We start from the raw sequence: 25,117 nt of genomic DNA, 5'->3' as shown, positions 1-25,117 counted from the left end.
AGACTCACTGCAGTTTATGGGGAATAGGGAACAGCAATATAGGGCAAGCACAGCACCTAAACGCCCCAGGGCCACTGGGTTTGGGGACCAATTTGTTCTTCAGGCCCTGTGGAGCTCCCAGTGTAACAGTAATCACTAGAAACTGACCCCTGTCATGTGACCAGGGTATTTGCCTTAGGAGACTTGATACCAGGTCACGTGATAGGCCAGGAAATGACCTGGGATCATGTCTCTGGGTTAAGCCAGCAGTGCTGCAGGTCAGGCAGGGCTGGTGCAACCCATTAGGTGACGTAGGCGGTCATCTAGGGTGCTAGCATTTGGGGGCGGCATTTCGGGTCCTTCGGCGGTGACCGCGGCAGCCGGATCTTTGGCCGCCCGGTTATCATCGGCTTTTAGGCGGAGGGAGCTGGGGCAGGGGGGCATGGGGAGGGCCGCCTGCAGCAAGTAAGGGGGGCATGGCATGCAGGAGGACCGCTCCCCACCCCAGCTCACCTCTGCTTCGCCTCCTCCCCTGAGCACGCCGCCCCACTCTGTTTCTCTCCCTCCTAGGCTTGCGGCGCCAAACGGCTGATTGGTGCCGCAAGCCTGGGAGGTGGGAGAAGTGGAGCGGCGACGGCATGCTCAGGGAGGTGGCGGAGCAGAGGTGAGCTGGGGCGGGGAGCTGCCGCACGGCTCCCCTGGCCGGGGGGAGCTGCCGCGGAGGGGACGCCTCAGGGCAGAGGGGGAGATGGGGAGTTGCCATGGGGGGGTGCTTTAGGGCGGAGGGGGGGCGGAGAGCTGCCACAAGGCTCGGGGGTGGGGGCACAAGGTGGAAGTTTCACCTAGGGTACAAACATCCTTGCACCTGCCCTGAGGTCAGGCCCTTATTGCACAGCTACGGGATGGGCATTCAGACCCATGGCTCCAGAGCCCGCCGACTCCAGTGATCACTGTTACACCCCCTCACACCACTGGCTTCACAGGAGAATCTAATTTGAGCAATTTCTTTCAGCCTGCGAGTGTCATACTAGGAAGGGAAGATTTGCCCTTAGACTGAAAGACACCAGTGCTGTTAGTAACAGGCTACTTTGCTCATTTGTCACTTCCTTGTGTAGCTATTTTATATATACTACATACAAAACTACATTCAAGGAACACAACTCAGGTTGCAAAGTCAAGTTATCCATAGTCAGGAAATGCCAGAATTGAGGTTGCCTCTGCAACCTTAATTCGCCCCTTTAGAGGCAGGGAATCATAGAAATGCCAAACTGGAAGGGACCTCGTTAGGTCATCTAGTCCCACTCCCTGCACCAAGACAGGACTCAGTATCATCTAGACCATCCCCGACAGTGATTTGTCTAACCTGTTCTTAAAAATCTCCAGTGCTGGAGATTCCACAACGGGCGGTTGTTCTGGTGCTTAACTACCCTGACAATTAGGAAGATTTTTCCTAATGTCTAACCTAAATCTCCCTTGCTGCAATTTAAGCCCATTGCTTCTTGTCCTATCCTCAGTGGTTAAGGAGAACAATTTATCACCCTCTTCTTTATAACAAACATTTATGTACTCAAAGACTGCTATCATGTCCCCCATCAGTCTTCCCTTCTCCAGACAAAACAAAATCCAGTTTTTAAAAATCTTTCCTCATAGGTCATGTTTAATCATTTTTGTTGCTCTATTCTGGACTTTCTCCAATTTGTCCGCATCTTCCCTGTAATGTGGTGCCCAGAACTGGACACAATATTGCAGCTGAGGCCTTATCAGTGCTGAGTAGAGTGGAAGGATTACTTCTCCTGTCTTACTTACAACACTACTATTAATACATCCCAGAATGATATCTGCTTTTTTGCAGCAATATTAAATTGTCGACTCATACTCCATTTGACCTCCTGATCCATTCCTGCAGTACTCGAATGTAAGCAGTCATTTCCAATTTGAATGATTGATTGATTATTCCTTCCTAAGTGTAGTACTTTGCATTGGTCCTCACTGAATTTCATCCTATTTATTTCAGATCGCTGCAGTTTGTCAAGTTCACTTTCTCCAAAGCACTTGCAACCCCTCCCAGCTTGGTATTGTCCATAAACTTTACAATTGTACTTTCTAAGGCCCTTATCCAAATAATGTATGAAGCTGTTAAATAGAACTGGACGAAGGACAGATCTCTGTGGCACCCCACTCGATACGCCCTTCCAGGTTGGCTGTGAACCACTGATAACTACTCTCTGATAGAATCCCTTGTGTATAGGCATTATCATATAGTCTTTAATTATACAATCTCATACTATTTTTCCCCAGGACCCCTGCCTCATTCAGAGGACTGGATGGACATGGTCACTAAATGAGCAGCTATTCAATATTTTGTTTTATCCTCATTGTTCAGTATGTGGCTGCTGCCTTATTTACAGCACACTGTTCAAACCCTGAAGACAGAATGTTTTGTTTCCTCATGGGCTTTTCTAAGGCATTGTAAGGGTCCATGTACGGGTCCCCTTGTCAGGTGAGGGGTCGCTCTTCGCCTTCGGGGTGCCTGGGACCCAGGCCGCCTCACTACAGGGGGCTGAGTAGCAGTTCAGTCTTAAAGTCCACGCCCTAGATCAGGGCGAGGCAACAGGCAGTAGCCCTGGGCTCAGACCTTCAGGCAGGGGCTGAGCAGACAAACAGTACGTTAACCCCGAGCCCTAGGTCAGGGCGGGGCAACAGACAGTAGTTCCGGGGCTCAGGCCCTCAGGCAGGGGCTGAGCAACCAACCAGTAGTTCCGGGGCTCAAACCCTCAAGCAGGGGCTAAGCAAACACACAGCAGTTCAGTGGCTCAGACCCTCAGGCAGGGCTGAGCAGCAAACAGGTAAGTCCTGGCTTCTATGCCGGAGTGGTGGGGTGAGGGGGAGACTGCCACCCGTGAGTAGGGGGTGGCAGGGGGGACGCAGGCCCACCCACTCCACCGCGTCCCAGCCCGGGGCCCTAGCAGCGGAGTGGATCCGCTGCAGTCAGTGGGGATCCTGGCCGCAACTCACTGACATAGGCTTAGTGTCTGCTACAGCCAGACTGGGGTTGGCTATCTCCCCCTCCACTAGTACCTGTGTCGTCGTGGCTTCGGCAGGGGGGTCCACCAGCATGGGCTCCTCAGGAGACAGGTGCACGGGTGGGCTCGACGCCTCCTCTGGGTATCGGGCTCGGGGCAGGCTCGGCCAGTCCTCCTCTGGGTACCGGGCTTGGGGCAGGCTCGGCCAGTCCTCCTCTGGGTACCGGGCTCGGGTCAGGCTCAGTTCAGCAGGAGCTCAGGCACCAGCGTCTGTCCTCTCCAGCGGCCGGGCCACAACTGAGCGTTGGGGCCGGGACTTTATACTTCTTGTCCCGCCCCTTGACTTCCGGGGGGCAGGAACAGGCGGCGGTGACTCCGCCCATTTCGGCGGCTGTTCGGGCTCGGCCCTTTCAGGTGCAGCTGGGAGCCAGGCCGCCTCACTACAGGCATGAACCACTGTAGAGATCTGCGTGGCAAAGGTACCTCTGAACAAGTCAGACATCATCCGGCAGCTGGTGAAGAATCATAGAATCATAGAATCTCAGGGTTGGAAGGGACCTCAGGAGGTCATCTAGTCCAACCCCCTGCTCAAAGCAGGACCAAACCCAACTAAATCATCCCAGCCAGGGCTTTGTCAAGCCTGACCTTAAAAACCTCTAAGGAAGGAGATTCCACCACCTCCCTAGGTAACCCATTCCAGTTCTTCACCACCCTACTAGTGAAAAAGAAGTGGATGTTTCTTCCACAGAGGGCCAACAATGAATGGTGGCATATATCTTGCACAGACAGGGCGGAGCCAACATCCCTCGAATGGGTGATATGTGCAACATTGCCATGATCACTCATGCCTTCTGCCTTCTAACGTGCCCGGGAGCTAAGGTGAGGAACATTGCAGAGAGTGCTCTGCAGAATGCCGTCAAGAAGCAAATCGCCAGGACACCCTCCAACCAAAATGTCGCCACCCACCTGAGCGGCTCACTGGAAGGTGAATTTGGAAGAGAGGGGGAGACTTTGCTTTGCTGCCACTGGACGTGGTGCAAGGAGCACCAGGAGCTGGGAGTCCTGGTGCCACAGATGAAGAATACAGGTCACACTATCATCACTCCGAGAGCTAGAACCATGCTGGAGAGGACCCTGAAGGATGCCATCCACTGCCAATAAGTGGAAAATATGAAAATGGAAGCTGGACCGGGGCAAGGCGTTTGAGGTGATGGGACGCCAGCAACCACTTCCTCCCTGGGGGCAGCTTCACCCAATTTGCCAACTGGAGTTTCATCCACAGGGCCCAGCTCAACTGCGTCCCACTGAAAGGAGCCGTCTGCCATGGGAATCGGGACAAGCGACACAGGAAGTGCGGCTACACCAACAAGACGCTACCCCACATCCTGTGTAGCTGCAAGTCCCATTCGAGAGCCTGGCAGCTGTGACACAATGCCATCCAAGATTGCCTGGCCAGAGCCATGCCTGGCCAGAGCCATCCCACCACCTGTGGGGAAGATGGCCGTGAACTCCACCATCCCCAGAACCGACAGCCAACTGCAATCAGACATCATCATCACCAGCGAGGACTGGAAGAAGATCATCATGGTGGACGTCACAGTGCCATTCGAGAACAGGACCCCGGCCTTCCACGATGCCTGAGCTTGAAAGGTAGAGAAATATTCCCCTCTGGCTGAAACCTTGAAAGCTAAGGGTTGCCAGATCCAGACACACGCATTGATCGTTGGAGCCTTGGGTGCATGGGACCCCAGTAACAAGCGAGTGCTGAGAGAATGCAGAATCGGTCAACGCTATACTCAGCTGATGCGGCAACTCATGATGTCGGATACCATCAGGTGGTCAAGGGATATCTGCATAGAACACATCACCGGACATCGGCAATACCAGGAGGGATGAGCTGGTGTGCCGATGAGAAGAGCAGTGAGGAAAGTAACTGAAATACTTCCCTCATGGATTGTATTTTCTAAATGGACACCTACCTAATTCTCAATTACTGAGGGACAATCTCCACTCATTGATATATTTTGCTTTCCCCACAACCAAATCTCTGTACAACTTTTCATGAGTTATATACCCAAGTATTTGGATTCTAATATCTAAAAAGTATTGTTAAATCTTCACCTAAATTTGGGTTATTGCTGATTATGTACTCTATGTATCGTGACTTTTAAAAACAAACTTTGTATTTGTGGATAATCTAAGCACTATATGAAGATGTACAGACATTCTTTTCTTTTATTTAATATTAGCTTTAATAAAAAAATTAAATCGGAGTGCTTCACAAACATCAATGAAATTAGCTTCACCTCTGTGAGGCAAGGGATGGTATTATCCCCATTTGACAAATCAGGAGTTGAGGCACAAAGAGAATAAGGTCAAAAGTGTCCACTAATTTGGGGTGCACCATTTCAGATGTCTAGGACGTGATTTGCCATTATATCACACTTCAAATGTTTGAAGCGCAGCTCCCATTGACTTCAGCTGCAGCTGTGAGTGCTTAGTGCTCCTGCAGATCAGATCCCAGGGCACTCAGAAAATGAGGAGCACACAATTAGTGACCACCTGGGAAATGTTTGGTTTAAGCAGCCTGCCCAGCATCATACAGGAGCTCTGTGGTGGAGGCAGGGATAGAATCCAGTTCTCCAGGGCAGCAATGAACTGCCGTCACCTGGAGATGATATTTTTTCTTTCTACAGCCCCCTGTCTCATTCACTGCACACCTTCCAGCTTCTAAAACAAATGAGGCAGGGATCCTACAGACAGCACCTTCCTTCACATGCCTCTTTTCCTCTGCAGAGCAGGTGCCTCCTGTGCACTCAGTGAGGTAGCAGCTGTTTGGGAAAATAACGTGATTTTGTAATTAAAGACTGTATCATAATGTGTGTGCACAAGGGGGTTGAATTAACGTTTCACAGACAACCCTAATTCTGGCATTTCCTAACTTCCTAACTAGCGCTTGACTGGGCAACCTAACTAATGTTCTTCCATTGCAGTTTTTTGGTGTGTGCAATAACAAACAGCAGCAGCGTGAGGGAGACATTAACTCAGTTACAGTATTTATGGCCGTTACTTACAGCAGCTCTCCACAGCCTCTAGGAGATCACAAGCGTACCAGATGAATTGTGCTTTCCACTGTGCTTTGTCAATAGTAAACCTACTTTTGAGTTATGTATTTACCTTGGGGGGAGGAGAGTTTTAGATTTGTTTTGCTTTATAATAACTTTCCCCAGCGTCTCCACAGAATGGATGGAGGTCATGCGGCAATCTCATTCTGTTCCCGCAGGGAAGTGTTCATTAATTAGTCCAAAGTTCCCTCCCTGTCCTGCTTTGTAAATGGCATTTATTCCTGGAGCCGCTATTGAAGCTGATCTTTTATTCTAGTTAATTTCCTTGCCCCTCACCATGGCCTGCTCCATGCAGCAGGCATCTATTTGCATGCCATTGCTGGGAGGGAGAAAGAGACAGCACAGCTCTCCTGCTGTGACTTCTGTGCAGAAAATGAAAACTCCGTGACTCCCCATCCCTCTCCAACAGCAGACGTACTATGAATTGATCTGATTCACTTTCCAGCAGAGCTCTCCTTTGCTATGGAAAGGATTCGAGGTGGTTGGTGTTAATATGCCAGTGATGAGGCAGTGGGAGAAGCAAGCTCGGAGAGAGGACAGATCTATACAAGGTTCTATTTCGACATGAGCGACTACTGCAGAGTAACAGAGCAATGCAAATACCATCAAAGCCAACAGACTCAATGCCAGCAGGTACAGCACTGCATGTGTCTAAGTGCTACCTGAAAAGGCACAAATCAGATGCTTCCTAGAGACATTTATACTGACTGTACCTACCCTCTCCCAGACCAAATTAGCCCCTGGATATAAAATAATAATAACTCCAAGCTCTTTTCATCCATACATCTCAAAGCATTGTACAAAGGAGGTTAGTGTCATTAGCCTCATTTTACAGATGGGGAAACTGAGGCACAGAGTGGACTTGCCCTAGGTCACCCAGCAGAGCCAGGAATGAAATCCAGGACTTCTAACAAGTACTCGATTGCTTTACCCACTAGGTAACACTGCCTCATATACAAGGTCTCGGCAACAGTTGGCAGCATTATAATGAAGATGAAGATGAAAAGCACAGAAATATGATAGGCGATGAAAGGAGAGAGATTAATGTTCTTCCTCTAAAAGATCCGAACTCCCTGAATCAAACAACTGGTACCTATTTTACGGTCTGCAGATGAACCATTTGCAACACACACACAGCTCTATATCTCTCTGACACACAGCTCTGTTGGTTTATGTTTGATGGATAGCTAGAAGGGTTTTCTTTAACAGTTTGCAAAAGGGAATTTCCCACTAAGTTTGCATACTAGAAGAAAGAGAAAAAGCAACTTTTAAATCAGCTAGAAAGCAGGAGGGAGGTGTGAAGAGAATAGTTTTGTAAATATAGCCACCATTCTTCACGGCACTATGTGGTATATTTAGTTAAGTAACTGGTACATCTTTGTTTTCTGTACCTTTAAATCGCTAAGGACTCTGTTGTGATACTTGTGTATTTGGGAACATGGTGATGCCTGCATAGCTGGTACAGTGTGAGAAGGAGAATCTTCCACAAGATGCCTTCTTGCTAGGGTTACACCCTCATAGACCACAAGTTCTCTGCTCAGCTCTTCCTCATAGTTTTGGGCTCTTCATAATCCTTATGCTGACCCCTGCTGCTGGGGGAAAACAAATATCTCATCTATCTGTTTTACAAGTGTTATAACTGAGCAGTTACACAAGGTCACCTGAGACAGAACAGGGATGAGAACTTGTCTCTCAAACATAACAGACTCACTTCACATTCACTTTGCAACACTGCCTTTCAGAAGGAAAGTGCCAAATTATATACTTGGCTATGCTGCCTGTAGCCTCTGCTCTAACACTAGACCACATCCTGCTCCCAGAGCCAGGAGCAAACCTCAGGATGCCTGATACCCAACATCTCTGTGCAGTCTCACAAATAGTTGTGTAACCAGCTAGCACAGTGCATGCTGTGCTCTCTCTCCAAGAGGCTGCTCCTACCATAGAGGATAAGCACCTACTTCTACCAGCAGGGGCGGCTCCAGGCACCAGCACACCAAGCACGTGGTTGGGGCGGCAAGCCACTGGGGGCGCTCTGCCTGCCGTGCTTGGGGCAGCAAAATGCCTAGAGCCGCCCCTGTCTACCAGCTACTTCTTTCACTTAAAAAAGAAGAGGTTTGTGCCTGAGATCTGAAGGTCTTCTGCTGGCAATCCACGTAGGGAAAAAATTGTATCTGTTCATGCAATTAAGGATTGCATGCTAATTCATAAGAGGACATAACTGGACATGTACAATCACCTTAATTCTGCCATTTCCCAAGTTTCAAGTGCTCGACTTTGCAACTTTAAAGTTCTTTTAATAGCCTTTTTGTATAAAATTGTTTACAGACAGGGCTGATAGCACTGGCTATTATTAAGGTTGCCTAAGACTTCCCATTATATGACCTTGTTTTAAGTAGCTTATAACTTTCCACACTTTAAATGCTTCAGTGAAATTTTCCACGCCAGGTGTCTCCCTCAGGCTGATAGGTTTTTTTTGTTTTGGTTTGGTTTTTTTGAGGGGGGAGGATGGAATTCATCCATTTCCATAATTAAGGGCTTGTCTACACAGTGGGGTAATGAGCTCTACAGGGGTGTGATTTCTTAAGCACACTAACAGGTTGTGCATTAATTGGTCCATGCAGATGCTGCTGGTGTGCACTAAAAGTTCCCTAGTGCACTTTGATGTAGTGCTGTTTCAAACAGTACTACAGTAAAGCATTATAGGGAGCCTTTAGTGTGCACTAACAGGATCTACACAGACCAATTAATGCACAACCCACCAGTGAGTTTTAGAAATCACACCTCTGCAATGTGCATTGTTGCTCATGTTGACAAACTCTGCGACTAAGGGGAAATACTTTGTGCTGCCCATGCTGAAACATCCTGATGACCTTTTCTTTGAACAGCTCTATCTCGCCCACGCTTTGAAGGAGGGACTTGAAATTTGACGGGGCGAGGGGTAGCGTTTGCATCAGGGCTTTTGCCATCCTTGTGAAAACTCACCCAACTTTGGCCAAGTTATAAGCCTTTGAAAAATCTCAGTTTGCATTAATTCCCTGAAGATTCCATCTGCACTGAGCATGCTCCGACTGGGTCCAAGCCGGGTTATCCCTGCAAATTGCAGTGCTGGTCGGCTGTGAGCCAGGGTGGGTCCAGCAACATGAGCAAGGTGTCTGATTGGAATACACAGGAGACAGGAGCTGGCCCTGCAGGGCTGGGGGGAGAGTAGACTGGGACAAACAGCCTCGGGGTAGGAGACAGGGACTGGGAACTGCGGGCAGAGACTGAGACTAGAAGCCGAGGAGAGACTGTGACTGACTGAGAAAGGAGACCAACCGGGAACCAGTGGGGACTATGACTGGCTGGGTGATAAATCTGGGACTGGGAGCTGGGTAGGGAAATGGGAGTGAGGGTACTGGCAGCCTGCAGGTGTGCAGGGAGGGAGACACATCTGTTGACTCCATGCCAATGCACAGGGGCTCATGGAAATGGGAGAGGCGTGGAGATGATCCCACATTGTTCCTATGCCCAGCCCAGGGATGGAGCAGCAAATTAGACAGGACAACTCAAACTCCATCCCTGACTGTTCTGAGTCCCAGCTCTGTGCTGGCATCCCCAGGGCATCATCTGGTCCTTCTCCGCCTGCAGCTGGCCCTCTCCCCACTAACTAGATTTCTCTTTGGGGCTGCATCCAATGCCCCCAGAGCTGCCTGGCCTGTTTATCTCTGCATCTACCTGAGCCGCTGCAGTGCCTATGGGGAGCTGTAGTTCGGGATTCCTCAGGCCTCCAACTTCTCCTACAGGCCTTTCTCCCTGGCCAGACTACAGCCCCCAGCAGGCATTGTGGCAGCTCAGCTGGACACAGATATTAACAGTAACCTGACCCTGTGGTTTCCTTTTCTCAGCTGTTGGAGACAGAACACTGTGACGGGCTTCCCTGGGGTGCAACCTGGAACTGGGATACTGCTGAGCCCTCTGGCATACCAATATGGGCCCCCTCTCAAACAGTGAAGCTGTGACAAGCAGCAGACCCCTCCAGATCCTATACTCACACAAACATTCACACAGGCAGGGACACACCCAGCTGCTGTTATATGATTGCTTCTCCTCAGCCACACATGAACTAACAATAGAGAGGCTCCAGCCAGCTTCCCCACCCACCACCCTGCTCCACAGCCTAGGACCCCGGAACTGTACTGTCCTGCCCTGGTCAAAAGTCTGACCAGTGTAAATTTATTACCCAGTCCACCCGTCCCTCAATGTGGAGAGGACATGCACCAGTTTTTGTTCACTGAGTAGATTTCCCATGCACTTCAAGAAGCACACTGCTTTTGGTGAAAATATATAACAAATTTATTAACTACAGAATGATAGATTTTAAGTGATTATAAGTGACAGCGTACAGATCAAAGTTGGTTACCTAAGAAATAAACAAGATCACAATCAAAATCCCATAAACTAGATAGGATTTGAATCAAGCAGTGACTCACCCTGATGGTTCAAAAAGTCTACCAATCTTGTATACACAAGCAGGGCTTTCTTCTTTCCTGCTGCCTGGAACCACCTTCCTCAATTCAGTCTTTGTTCCTCAGGTGTTTTCAGGTGTTGTGTTGTAGAGGAAGTGAGGCCAATTGATGATGTCACTTCCCCCTTTATTAGCATCTTTCATGTGGAGGGAACTTCATTGTCCAAAGCAATGTCCCCAGCACACTTTGTAGAAAAATACAGGCACAAGATGGAGTCAAGAATCACATGATCTGGTCACCTGCCCGTGCATGATTCAATGAGTCATAGCAGCCATTACCCATAGATTGGCTGAATCATCCACAGGAAAGCTCCTCCAGTGAGGATATGCTTTTCCCATGGCCAATGTTTTTTGTTGATAGGCCATTACCTGTCCATTCACAATGTGCTGGCTAGACTGGATGTAAACTAACTTATGGGAGTTACCCAGGAGCAAACACATTTGAAATACAGATGTAAAGTCAATATTCATAACTCCAGAAATAAAAAAGATACATGCACACAAATAGAATAATCATATTCAGCAAACCACAACTTTTCCATTGACACCTCACATGACATGTTTTGTACAAGATGCATCATAATCATATCGCTATGGTGCGTATGGGGTGCAGAGGGTCACTTTGGAGCACAGAGTGTCACAAACATAAGCTAAAGCAACCCCAAGGCTGCTGCACTGATGCCACAATGTTCCCTGAACAGCCCCAGATACAGCTACTGTCCCATGCCACATACCTGCACTCAGGGCAGGGACAGACTAATGGAGCTTGGGGGCCTGTACAGGGTGAGAATCTCCTCAGTAGCACATCACAAAGGGACTGCACAGGCAGCCCTGGAGCCTCTCTGAAATCTCTCCTTTCCTCCATCTCCTCCTCTTTCCAGCTTCCAAAGATGGCTCGCGACAGCTGCTTGCAATGCATCACTCCAGGTTACCTATATTCCTGTGGTCCAAAGCAGGCTGGGTGGGCTCCGAGCCCAGATCAAAGCCACCTGGAATTACTACTACTTCAGCCCCCACCATCAGCGGCTTTTCTTGCTCAGGATTCTTGAAGCAAGGGAACAAACTGGCAGGCTCCATTGTGCTGACACCCGCAATGTAGAATGAGCTGCAGCCATTCTTTTTCTTGCTGATGCTGCTTCCTATGGAAACAATTTGGTGCTAATAAGCTCCATTTATAATAGTAAGCAATGGTTTGGGGAATAATTGTCACTAAATACCATTCAGGGCTTTGTTGCTTTTCCTGCATGCTGCTAATTATTCTGCATCAGAAATAGCACCCAGAAAAACCACTGAATGCCAGTAAATAGGGTTCTCAGCATTCGAGGAGGCTGAGGCAGGGTATGATTAGAAATATCAAGGCCCTAATCCACTGAACAATGCCTCACTTACTGTACATACTCTTCCAAAATCACAGCCTTTGCAAATGCTAGGGGAAAGCAGCCTCCTTCACTAAACTTCAGGCTTTCGGCAATTATTTACAAACAAGATACTCTGAGAGGGCTACAAAGCCGTGGGGTGGAAACGGTGTGAATGAGGCTGCCTGGTGTCTGGAAGCTAGAGCTCCTGGGTCCTTTCACTACTCTGCCTTCAGCTCGGCAAGTCACTTGATGGTGCTGGGCCTCTCTCTCTGCTCTTGCAAGATGGGTGCAATGTGGTGATGCTCGGCTGCCTCCCAGAATGGTGTGACGGCTCATAGAATCATAGAATATAAGGGTTGGAAGGGACCTCAGGAGGTCATCTAGTCCAACCCTCTGCTCAAAGCAGGACCAATCCCCAACTAAATCATCCCAGCCAGGGCTTTGCCAAGCCTGACCTTTCCAGCGTGCATCACAACTCTGGGAGAAGGGAGCTGTGGAGGTGCTAAGTGCTGTTGTGGTTTGTCCTGGCTAGGGTGTGTACAGAGTCACCGCCAATAAAGCAGCTGGTCTCCCCACAAAGGCAAACAGGCCTGATTTGAGCTTCTTTCTGCAATACTCCTGCTTAGGAGCTTTAGTGTCACCCGGAGAGCTCCATAGAAAGCCCCTAGAACACAGTACACCAGAGAGATGCAGCATGACCCTCAGGGAGTGTGAGGAAGGGCATTGTCCAAGGCACCTCTCCGTGGCCACTAGCTGGCTGGGAACCATGCTGGAGCTGGGCTGTCTCTCTTTCGCATTCTGCCGTTCTCTGTTACTCCCTGCCCCTCTCTTTCACCTGGACTCTCACAGTCTCTCTGTTCCTCCCTTGGTCATTCTCACTCTCCGTCTCCCCCACTTCTAGTCATCATTCTTGGAGTCCCTTGTTCTCCCTTTCTCCCCCCATCACTCTGCACTACTCTCCTCAGGATGGAGCAGGGGCAGATTCCCTATGGTCCCCTCTCAGAGGTCTGGGTTTCTCCTCTCAGACCCAGGGAGAAGAGGGGGACTGTCAGGCTGCCCAGCCCAGATGGCTGGAGGTGAGGTGTTAAGGAGCAGGCCTTGGGCAGTCTTACCTAATGGTCAGCATGGGAGGCAGGCCTTGTGGTTGGACAAGTGACCAGGCCCAGTGGCCAGAGCCTGAATCAGCACCCAAGTTACCAAGTTCAGGGAGCAAGCCAGAGCTGAGAGCCAGGAATCAGGAGCTGAGGGTCAGAGCCTAAGTATCAGCCAGAGCAGAGGTGGGAGCCAGGAGCCTAAACCAGGAGCCAGGGGAAGGAAACCAGGAGGCAGGAGGGGTCAGGGGTGAGGGCTAGGAGCCAGGATGTTGCTGAGCACAGGAGCAGGAGGCAGGACTAGAAAAAACAGCTACAACATGGGATGCTGTTGAGCAGCCAGGGATCCAGGCCTGTTGCAGGGTTTACGAATGGGCCAGCTGGCGTCTTCAGCCAGTCAAGAGGCTGGGTTCATTAGCTGACTCAGCTGAGGGCAATGAGCTGGGTCTGGGTTCAGCTGTGGGTCTCTGACAGGATGCAGAGACAGGGAGAGACCCACAGATAGAGGCAGGGCTGCCATCTGTCTAAGTTGTCCCAAGAACATCCCTTTGTTGAGGTTGCTGTCCTGGGAAATCTATAAGGGTGCTAGGTACACACTGCCAACTGGCCAGGTCTGTGGGCTTGGGATTGTCCCAGATGTCTCAGTTTTTGCACCTCAGAGGTGGCAACCCAGATAGAGGGGCTGGTGCTGCAGGCACAGGAGTCTCTGGCACACACTGCTGCTCATGGGACTTTGCTAGCAGCTGCTAATGGATACGTAGTGCTCCTGGCGTAATGACTTTGTACTGACGAGGCATGTCCTAGGAGCCATCCCATCCCCTTGACATATGGGGCAGGCACAGCATCAGGGGAACACACGGGCCCGCTGAGCATATCTGCCAGGGGCACGGTGAGTCCCGCTGGGGAGGGAATGTCTTACTGCAGGAGATACCATTTGACAGAGCTGGGCTCAGAGGCTGGCGGGAGGGATGGCTGTGAGAGCACCCTGGGTCACAGACATTGGCTCAAAGCTGGCCCGGGCCAGTTTGGCTAGAAGGTTTTACTATCTGCAGTGAGATTGGTGTCCTGCATAGAAGGAGCGGGAGGACTCAGGGCAGCTGCACATCTTGGGTCTGAGGAAAGCTCAGTCATGCTCGAGCTGAACTCCCACTGACCTTGGACTTATCTGCTTCCATCCAATCCAGTCTAAGGTGGGGGGTTCTCGCAGGATGCCCCTTGCAGACCGCGAGTCTGGGAGCAGAGGCCATTGAAAGCTGAGGGGTAAAACACAACACACTTAGCATAGTCCAGTCCCCTGTAGGCTGTGGCACTTTGCAGGGCCTGGGCTCCGTGTCCTCTCACTGAACAGCAACCCTGGACTCTTGGCTGGAAGAGCTGGGAAATGAGACAGGTACAAAAAAATGAAGGCCAGAGAGTCTGAATTAATCAGTTCTAGCTAGTTGAACACGGACTCTGGAAACCCAAACAGAAGAGCTGTGGAGTAGTGGGAAGGAGACAGAGCAGGCCCTCGTTAATAGGAGACTCAATGTAAAAAGCAAGCCGTCAGGTAGAGATTAGGGGCTGGTGTAACCCACTGAGAGAGGTCGCCTTCTGTGCTGGATCCACAGAGGATATTAGTCTGTTACAGAGCCCTCTGTTATTTTCTCTCTCTTTAGCTCAAGCTGTAGCAGCTCACACTTTTAGCTCTGCAGGTGCCCGGTACAGTCCCTAGTGTATCAGCTAAAATGGTGGCCATTGCAGTGTCACAAGAAAATCAGTGCCTGCTCGAGGGTGGAGGAGAAAGACCTGGTCGGTTTCTTAGAAGGTCAGCTCCCAAAACCATGGCCCCTGAAAGGCAATTCAGAGTAGGCAGGATGGTGCTGATCTGTCATCTGCTTCCACAGTCTAGCCAACAGCGAGCACTCACAGCAGCTAGAATGTGCAAAGGATTTAAAGAAACTGGAAACCAGAGGCAAATGTTTCAGAGTGAGTGTAACTGGCCAGTGGAACAGATTAGTGAGGGCTGTAGTGAGACACCCTTGGAGTCTGTAAATCATGAGTGGACACCTCTAGCTCAACGACAAGTTACTGGGTTTGATGCAGGATCCCCTGGCCAGGGGAGGTTCTCAGCCCTGTGTTATGCAGGAGGACAGGTTAGATGTTCATAATGGTCCCATCTGGCTTTACACACTATAAAAAGGAAGGTTTCCACATGTGCCAACACTTCTTAGTGGGTGCACACAATGGAAGGTCTGGACTCATGGCCATTCACCAGCAAAGTCTAGCCAGGCAGCACAGGTTCCCTCCTTTCCGCCTAGTACCCTTGAAAGTGTCCAGCAGTTGGAAGCAGGGGGTATTTACTGCACCCACAGAGATGCAAGCTTGCCAGGAAGAGTCCTGTGCCTGAGGACTGAGATGAGCTCCTGCCAAGTTCATCACAAGAGGGACATGCCTCATTCCCTGCTTCTATCCCTCCTTCTCCTTCTGCTGTTCCTCCCCCATCCCTCGTTACAAACTCTAGTCCACGTATTTTAAGTCCATTGTTAAGTTTGCCATGCCTGGCTTGCCTGGTTCTGAGGGTTTATCTGCCTTTTGTCTCCGTTCTCCAGTTGCTTCTTACTTGGCTACTTTGTTCTGCTGATGTTCTACTCCAATAACTCTCTCCTCAGTGGCATCATTCTGCTTTCTGCCAGGTCACTTAGACTCACCCTGGATCCCTCACAGGTAGCTGGGTAGCTTTTGCTTCTACCTAGTAGCACAGAAGGGATGAGATGGTGGCTCAGCCAAGCGTTTCCAACATTCCCTTCAGAAGAATCCAGCCCTGGTTATAACACACTCAGATCCATCACTGCTCCAGTACAGTAACACCACCTGTGAGACCTGTCAGTGAGTGTCTGGGCTGCACCTAGGGAACTTGAACACATTGCAGCTTGGAAGTTTAGGTTTCCATGTAATAGGCCTGATTCCCCTCAGACAGAAAGTTACACACTTTGTCCTATAATCAAACAGCTCCTGGTTTTATGGTGTATTAAAATTCTACAATGTAAAATACTGAAATAAGTTGGGTAGCCTGCCAATCCATTGAAACTACTGTGCAATCAAAACAAAGACACACAGAATAGAGCAAGATAAGCTTAATAAACTGGATCTGTGCTAGGGCAAGGTACATCTGCCAGTTTCTTTCTTAAAATTCCTGCCAAGCAGCTGTATGCTGAAGCCCCTGACTGTGTATAGAAAAATGGGGCAATACCATTCTGTATTATAGTCAGACTCTACCTCTGCTGACTATGAAATCCCAGGGAATGTGTGTGTGATTATCCCATAGGTTCAGCACCACATCATACCCCATATCTGCACCTCTAGTTATCTGTTACCGTTATGCCCACGATGCTGCATCTCTGTTCTTAATTCCTCTCCATGGGAGCAGGACTACATTTATCAGCATTGAAACCTCCTCTAATCATGTGCAGCCTAGAGTGGGGTGAAAAATGGGAGCTTTCCCCACACAGACAAAATTGAATTTTTTTCTTGGAAGCACCCAAATCCCCCAAACTGAATTTTTTTTAGTTTGTGGCAACCAACCCCATGGAAAAATAAATTGGCTGAAAATTGCAGTTTTGGGTTCTCAGTTTTTTAACAAAAACTTATTTCATTAGGAAAACAGACACTTTCTGAGACCATTCTTTCACCAGTTTTCATCCAGCCCATTCTGTTCACGCTGCAGTTGGGTCCTGGCCTCTTCTCAACCAGCCAGCCAAGGTGCAAGGAGGAGTTTGCTCGCTCAAGGTTAGTTCCAAGAGCTTCTGGAAACCCGAGGAGAGAACAAGGCGAGGTCTGATGAACTGAGTGTCATGGCATAAAGAGCGACAGGTGCATCCTCATTATTAAGGAAACAGCCATCATAGAGCTCCTAAGAGCGCTATACCCAGCCCCAGCAGGCCACAGCCTACTCGCCGTCCTGCTAGCATGGTGATCTGGTTCACTGAAATAAAATCCAGTCTAAAGCATCACTTTGGGCTTGAACCCATCCTGGTCCCTGTCTGAGGTTATAACAGTGTTTGCCCACAGCTGTGCTTGGGCTTCCTGCTTTCATCCAGCATCTGGAACATTAATGTGACATTGTGTTCTTGTGGGATTCTGCCTCGTCTGACATTGACAGATGCTGCCTTCCCTGCAGGCTCATGTTCTGAGGACATACATGCTTTATGTGCGGCTGGTAGAGGAGGGTTGAGTTTAAACCTGTGTCAGAGCCCATGTCAGGCCTGCACTGTAGACATACTGTTAATCTTCAGGGTTGAGTCTGTTTCTTACTCTATATATGTACAGTGCTTAACACAATGGAGCCCTGATCTCGGTTGGTCTAAAGGTGTTTGTGACCCAAAGACCTCTTGATGCCCACTGGCAGGGGCACTGGGACACATGGGGTACTAAGATCCCCTGGGTTCAACAAAAGGGGTCAGGTAAGGTCTATACTGAAAGGTCACCTAATCTTTGTGAGATGTAAATGCAGATATTGTGCAAGGTGTTATGTGTGTCCATTGAAAATTATGTTCTCAGAGTATGTAAATTAAGACAGATCAGCAGAACATGATACAAAGATTCTCGGCAGGCAGCAGGGAGTAAACACTTATATCTTTGACAGACCATGGTGTATAGAATGCCTCCAGGCCAGATCAATCAGCATAAAAAGCCAAGGCATATCTGGAGAAAGATTGTTCGGGCCAAGTGCAGGCCCAAGGATTTACAAAGTCAAAGGAACCCAAAGATAAACCTCGGAAGAGGGGACCTCCTGGGGCAAGGGGCCATAGTCTGTAACTGCATTGAGAAGTGGAGAAGAGATGACATTTTATCCTTCAACCTGGGAAGACAAGCTGCTAGGTGGCTTGACCTTGTGAAAGGAAGGTTTCTGCCATCCTGGTTGAAAACTCAGGGAAAAGGACTTGGGGTAGCTATCCTGTAGGAGACAGGGGAATATCATGGTAGCTGTGTTGGTCCCAGGATATTAGAGAGACAAGGTGAGGGAGGAAATATCTTTACTGGACCAACTTCTGTTGGTGAAAGAGACAAGCTTTCCCGCTCACATGGAGAAGCTCAAAAGCTTGTCTCTCAGTCCAATGAAAGATATTGCCTCACCCACTTCTATCACTTGAATCTCTTCCTCTGATAATAAACTGATTCTTGTTTTTAAGCCAAGTGGTGGTCCTGAGTTGAAACTAGTACACTGGTGTGTGCTATTCCTTTGGGAGTAGTGAATCTGAGAGCTCTGAGTGTTCCGTGGATCAGCGGCTAGGCCTTCCAGAGGGATGCTCGGAAGTCTCAGGGGTTGGTGTGCGCCGGTCACTGACCACTATAGAGAGAATGAGGCCTGAGGAGGCCGGGGAGGCAGTATTTGTGTTGCCAGAGGCCGGTGGAGTCAGTGAGATGATCCACAGCCCGCACAGACAAGACTCCCTATGCTAGGGGCAGGTGGCAGTGAGGTGCCCGACAATCCTGGGAAAGGTCACAGTGCTACCTTCATACAAATAAAATACTTATTAATAATTATTATTGTAGCCTCATCTCACTGGATTTACAGTCCCACTTGCAAACCAAAGAGGTAGGAACAAGCTCAAGTGAGGTGTGAACAGCCACCTTCCCAAACTTTCTGCAAGTTCCCTGAATTTCCAATCCTTTCACAATAATGAACATTAAACATTTCTCTTGCTCTTATTTTTTTTTTAAATTCATCCACCTGCTTGTAAACAAGGAGCACAGGTTGTGTGCTGGTTCGTGCTGGGGATGCATCAGTTTCTCACCAGAGAATTCCTTCAAGATAAGCGTTGGTGTGGAGATTTCTCTAATTACCCCCAGTGAAGACACATATGTTATTGAGGGCTGTGATAAGAGGAAATTAGGAAGGTCACTGTGGATTTAATGATGGTGGGATTTTTAATGGGAGAAGAAATGCTTGATCAGAAGTAATTTAAAATTGCTAGTAAAATGCATAAATCATCTTCAAATGTTCTTTAAAATGGCCTCTAAAAAAACAGAATAAACAGATTTGTTGCCAAAACTCACCACTCTGCTGTTCTGCTTTGCTGTGATGGTGATGATAATAACAACTTCATTATTAATTATTGTTATTATTATTTATTTATTTATTTCAATACTGTCTAGCAGCCCCAGTCAGGGACCAGGGCCTGTTGTGCTAAGTTAGTTATTTGTGAGCATTCTCCCCCTTATCTGCAATTTACTATGCAGGAGTATTGTGCACAGATGACACCTGATAAGAATTCAGACGCATGTAACTAAAACAAAAATACAACATTTTGGTGCATGCATGGTTGGAAAGAACAGGGAATGGAATATCTGATGGACCTGACAACATGAAATTCATCATGGCGTGCTTCCTACAAGCACATGGGCAGCTTGTATAAGGAGCTGCATATCCACCCATGTGACCCCAGATCCTATGAGATCTCATTGGCTATGGCACTTCTACACTGCAGCTGGGGTTGTGAATGGCAGCTTGTGTAGATGTACCTGTGCTATCTATACTGGAAAAGAGGAAGATGATCCTGGAAGTCAGTCAGTGTCCAGGAGAGGGAAGGTCTGGGGCCATCTCAAACCATTGTTCTTTTAAGGGCCTGGTTCCCCCATCTCAAAAATGATATATTAGAAACAGAAAAGGTACAGAGAGTGGCAACAAAAATGATTAAGGGCATGGAATATGAGGAGAGATTAAAAAGACTGCTACTATTCATCTTGGAAAAGAGATGACTCATAGGGAATATGACAGAGGTCTATGCAATCATGAATGGTGTGGAGAAAGTGAATAAGGAAGTGTTATTTATCTCTTCATATAACACAAAAACCAGGGGTCACCCAATGAAATGACTAGGCAGCAATTTTAGAACAAACAAAAGGAAGTACTTCACACACTGCACAGTCAACCTGTGGAACTTGTTGCCAGGAATATTGTGAAGGCCAAAACTATAACTGGATTAAAAAAAGAATTAGAAAATGCCATGGAGGATAGATCCATCCATGGCTGTTAGTCAAGGTGGTCAGGAATGCAATCTCATGCTCTGGGTGTCCCTAAACCTCTGCCTGCCAGATGCTGGGACTAGACAACCAGGGATGGGTCACTCCATTACCTGTTCTGTTCATTCCATTTGAAGCACCTGGTACTGGCCACTGTTGTAAGACAGGATACTGGGCTGGATGGACTTTTAGTCTGACCCAGTGTGGCCATTTATATGTTCTTATGTGTGGGACCAGAGCCTAGTAAAGTGGCCAGAGCAAGACTTCCCTCTCTCCCAGCCAGCAGGCAGGTATTTGGGGTTATTAGATCCACCTGGGAAGAACTAAATTAGATGACTAGGCAAGGAAGTCAAAAGAAAACTCCAAGGCCAGTCAGGGGAAGCTGCAGGAGGAAGCTGTGTGGGGAAGCAGTCAGCACATAGCCCCAGGAAGGAGAGCTGTGCCACCCCTCAACTTGATGGTGAGTTATGGGGCAGGGAAGCCAGGACTTGAAGCCACCATCCCAAGAAGGAGGATGGTGGAAACCCTAAACCTAGCGCTGGATGAAAGGGGGCTCACTTTGGGGACTGGCTACAAGCATTGTCTTTGGTACCAGACCTAACTGACCTGGGGCAAGTGACTGGTCTATTGGGAGTGGAAGCAACCTGAATAGTTAGTGATCTTTGCTATAAGTGACCATCTATCACATAGTCCAGCTTGCCTGGGTGGCAATTTAGACTGGAGTGCCCAAGGGGACTGTCTGTGGCCCATCGTGAGACTGTTATAGTGATCCAGGAGTTCACATTTGTTACTGGGTTGGTTAAATCTATTTATAGAACATACTACCAGTTTGGGGCATCTGCCCTGCTTTTTTACAGCCTGCCTTGAGGCTGCACTTATGGTTGTGAACCACTCCAGACAGTGTGACACCTTAACAAAACAAATCAAACCTTACAGGTTCTTCCCTTAAAGTCTGTGCAGCCTGTGAAGTCTCTTCCCCAACTCTGTCCCTCACACCAACATCTTCAGTAGCCCCAAATGCCTGGCTCTTCCCTCAGAGCCTCAGTAACCAAGGAGTTCCCACAATCTCCCTTATGCCCATTTGCTTTCTGGCACAATGTCTTTCTTCAGTGGCTCCAGTAGCAGTCCATTGAGAACACAGCCCCTCCATCGCCTGGTGACCTCTTTTACAAGGACCAGCTATTTAAGTTCCCGCCCTCCTCTCAGGTGCAGTGCATGGGGTTAATCAGTCAGGCTGCCAGCTGCAGGCCTCTGATCCCAAAGGAATGGTGTCCCTTATCCCTTCCCAGAGCTCATCAAGGAATGTTCTAGCTGGGACAGCCAGGGTACTGGCATTGGGTTTCAAACTAAGGGGCTGAACTGCCATTGCCTCCCACACTCGAGGGAGCTGAGCCTCAAGTCCATAAATATCTCCAGAGAAGCTGAATCAGAGGCGTGTGATTATCTCCATCCTCCAGGGAGCAGTGGCTCCTACTCCTGAAACAGGAATGGACACAAATGATGGACGAGAGAGGACTAGAAATCTTTCCACAGCTCAGAGAATCCCTGGGGGTGGGAAGCATCAGAGGAGGTGTGGGCAGGGCCGGCTTTAGGCCGATTCCCCTGATTCGGGCCCCACACCCTAAAGAAGAGCACCTAACTTAGGCACCTTTTTAATTTTTACTCACCTGGCGGAGGTCCGGGTCTTCAGTGGCACTTCGGCAGCAGGTCCTTCACTTGCTCCGGGTCTTTGGTGGCATTTCGGTGGCGGGTCCTTTAGTGCCGCGGAAGACCCGGAGCGAGTGAAGGACCCACTGCTGAAGTGCCGCTGAAGACCGGGAGCACTGCTGAGTGAGTACGAATCAGACCCGGCAGTTCCTAAAGCCGGCCCTGGGTGTGGGGATCCTATGAGATTTTTCCGGGAGGAGGCCCATCTTGTACATTCACGAGGGGCTGATCCAAAGGCCAATGGGAAGTCAACGGGAGTCTTTCCATAGACTGCCATGGGCTGCGTAGACATTTGGTCTCTCTGAGTCCCTCCTCTCTTGGGAGATTCAGAGCTTGGGGTTCAGCTAGCCCAGACACATCCCCAGAGCAAGCCCCAGTCAGTGGACAGGGGGCAGCCAGATTTCATTGCTAGGTAGACACACCCACCCACACAACTGCTAGCCAAGGTGACTGTGCAGGCCAGTCCCTCCCTGCAGGAGGTGCACATAGATTTGTGTGGTTTGGGGCATGGCTGTCAGTGCATCCAGGGGCAGTGCACTGGGGCTGGCCCGGCCTCTGCCACTGGGGTGGCCACTGCAACCCACTCAGTCAGTGCGGTGGGGCATATCAGGAGCCACGCCAGCAGCCAGACATTGCTGTGTGCAAAGCCTGGCACTTCGCACTGGTGGGTGCCCGCCAGAGTCTGCAAAAAGTAAGTGGGTCAGACGGTCTGATGGTACCAGCACCACAGGCAGCACAAAGGGGGCCTGGCAACAGGGAATGCAGAGCTTCACTAGCACTGATGTTCCTGAAACAGAAGAGCTAGACCTTGGCTATGATAATCTCCCTCATGCCCATAGGCCGACCCTTTATATTTCAAGTAAAGGACAACTTGGAAATTATAGGAGAACGTCTATTTTTAAGGGCAGCTCCCCAATGTTTTATTTGTGACACACACTCATATACAAATAACACATTGTATAACCATGTACAATCCTTTGCATGTTTAGTGGTGTTTACAAGACAATATTTATTGATTTGATGTGGAACATTGGGCACCGAATGAAGGACAGGTGATCACGCTGTGTGTGACATTCTAACATATTGCCTCCCAACCTGCTTTGGGACAAATCTGGGACAGTACAGGTGAAAAAACTTGAAACGAAGAACACTAGACAAGCTATTGGTTAGCAGGATGGTAAAATAGGGAGGGGTCAGTTTCTGCAGCACAAATTACATTTTGTGCAATCTCACCTTAACATTAAAGAGCTATAATGAATTCATAAAATAACATCAATGCAATATTGAGGTTATATATTTAAACAAGTGTCAGGAAATGTTACCATTAATTTGTTCACGTTGCATATATTGTCTATTAAAATGTCTGTTTAAACAATTTAACCAGTCATTAAACATGGAACAGCATCACTTTTCCCCCCTGCCATACGGTTCATTGTCAGGTAGGGATAGGGTGACCAGATGTCTGGATTTTATAGGGACAGTCCCGATTTTGGGGTATTTTTCTTATATAGGCTCCTATTACCTCCCCACTCCCTGTCCCGATTTTTCACGTTTGTTGTCTGGTCACCCTAGGTAGGGAAGGCGTCAGTCAGCGACTGCAGCACTACTGGATCCCCTACAGGACAGCAGGGTGAAGGCAAGAAAAATCAAGCTCCGGCAATAGTCTCTTTAATCTCGCTCATTGCGAGTGAGTGGGACTCTTTTGGGGGGGCGATTAATTTTATAATAATGTTTAAAATCTCTCCCTGGTGAGGTGAAGGGTATTTGAATCACACATTCCATCTCCCACGTTCAAACTGTGGCAGCCCCTGGCCTTCTCTTAGGCCTTGCAATGAAAATAAGTCAGTGACTGAGTGTGGGGTAGAGCGAGTGATGGAGGGATGGAGTGAGGGGTAGGACTTTGGGAAGGGGCGACATGGGGGTGGGGACTTGGGGAAGGGGCAGGGCAGGGGCGGGGCAATTGTGTTTGGTTTTCTGCAATTAGAAAGTTGGCAACCCAACAAGACAGACAGGCACCACACCATGTACAGGGTTACAAAAAAGGGCAACAAAAATAACTAGGGGTATAAAACAGCTTCCACATGAGCAGAGAGTAAAAAGACTGGGATTGTTCAGCTTAGAAAAGACATGACTAAAGGGGGATATGATAGAAGTCTATAAAATCATGATTGGTGTGGAGAAAGTGAATAGGGAAATGTTATTTGCCCCTTCACATAATACAAGAACCATGGATCATCCAATGAAATGAATAGGCAGCAGGTTTAAAACAAACAAAAGGAAGTATTTTTTCACACAACGCCCCATCAACCTGTGGAACTTGTTGCCAGGGGATGTTGTGAAGGCCAAAATTAAAACTGGGTTCAAAAAAGAATTAGGCCTGGTCTACACTAAGAATGGGGGTCGAACTAGGGTACGCAAATTCAGCTACGTGAATAGCGTAGCTGAATTCGAACTACCCTAGTTCGAACTACGTACCCGTCCAGACGCCGCGGAACCGAACTCCGCGGCTCCAAGGTCGACTCTGCTAACTCCAGCTGCCGAGGTGGAGTACCGGAGTTCGAACTAGCGCTTCCGGAGTTCGAACTATCGCGTCTAGATCAGACGCGATAGTTCGAACTCCGGAAAGTCGAACTCACCGCGTCGACCCGCGCGGTAAGTGTAGACTAGCCCTTAGATAAGTTCATGGAGGACAGGTCCATCAATTGCTATTCTGACTGCCAGAAGCTGGGACTGAAAATGGATCACTCGATAATTGCCCTGCTCTGTTCATTCCCTCTGAAGCATCTGACACTGGCCACTGTGGGAAGACAGGATCCTGGGCTAGCTGGACCATTGGTCTGAGCAGGTATGGCTGTTCTTATGTACTTATGTTTGATTTGTCTGGCAAAGTGCTGAGAACACAGGCTTTCTGCAACAATCCTTTACCAGCAAGGATTCACTGTCAAACCAGGAGCTGACTCCCATCACATCTGCAGCAATGCAGTCAAAGAATTTCCTAGAAGTAGTCTTGGGGGATCTGTTGCTTCCTTGATGTTCACACAAGAGCTGTGCAAAGCTCAGAAGTTTCACTTTGCCTGGGTGTGTATGAATGTTTTCTTTGGTCTCCATCCATGTGGATTCTCCTCCCCTTCCCCATAGGTTCTATTATGTGTTTTGAGTTCAAATAAACTCAGAATCTCAAAGCAGAGCACAATCAACACAGCAGAGTCTCAGCAGGATTCTCTGATGGTGGAACCATGAATCTTGTGTGGTTTTAAGGTAAATTCACAAATTACTGTTGTTATTGGTTCTATAGTGTCTTGACTGTGCACTTTATAGACATGAAAGG

This window comes from Mauremys mutica, chromosome 12 (genome assembly GCF_020497125.1).
Source record: "Mauremys mutica isolate MM-2020 ecotype Southern chromosome 12, ASM2049712v1, whole genome shotgun sequence".
Taxonomy (NCBI): domain Eukaryota; kingdom Metazoa; phylum Chordata; order Testudines; family Geoemydidae; genus Mauremys; species Mauremys mutica.
Note: the sequence above shows the minus strand (reverse complement) of the source record.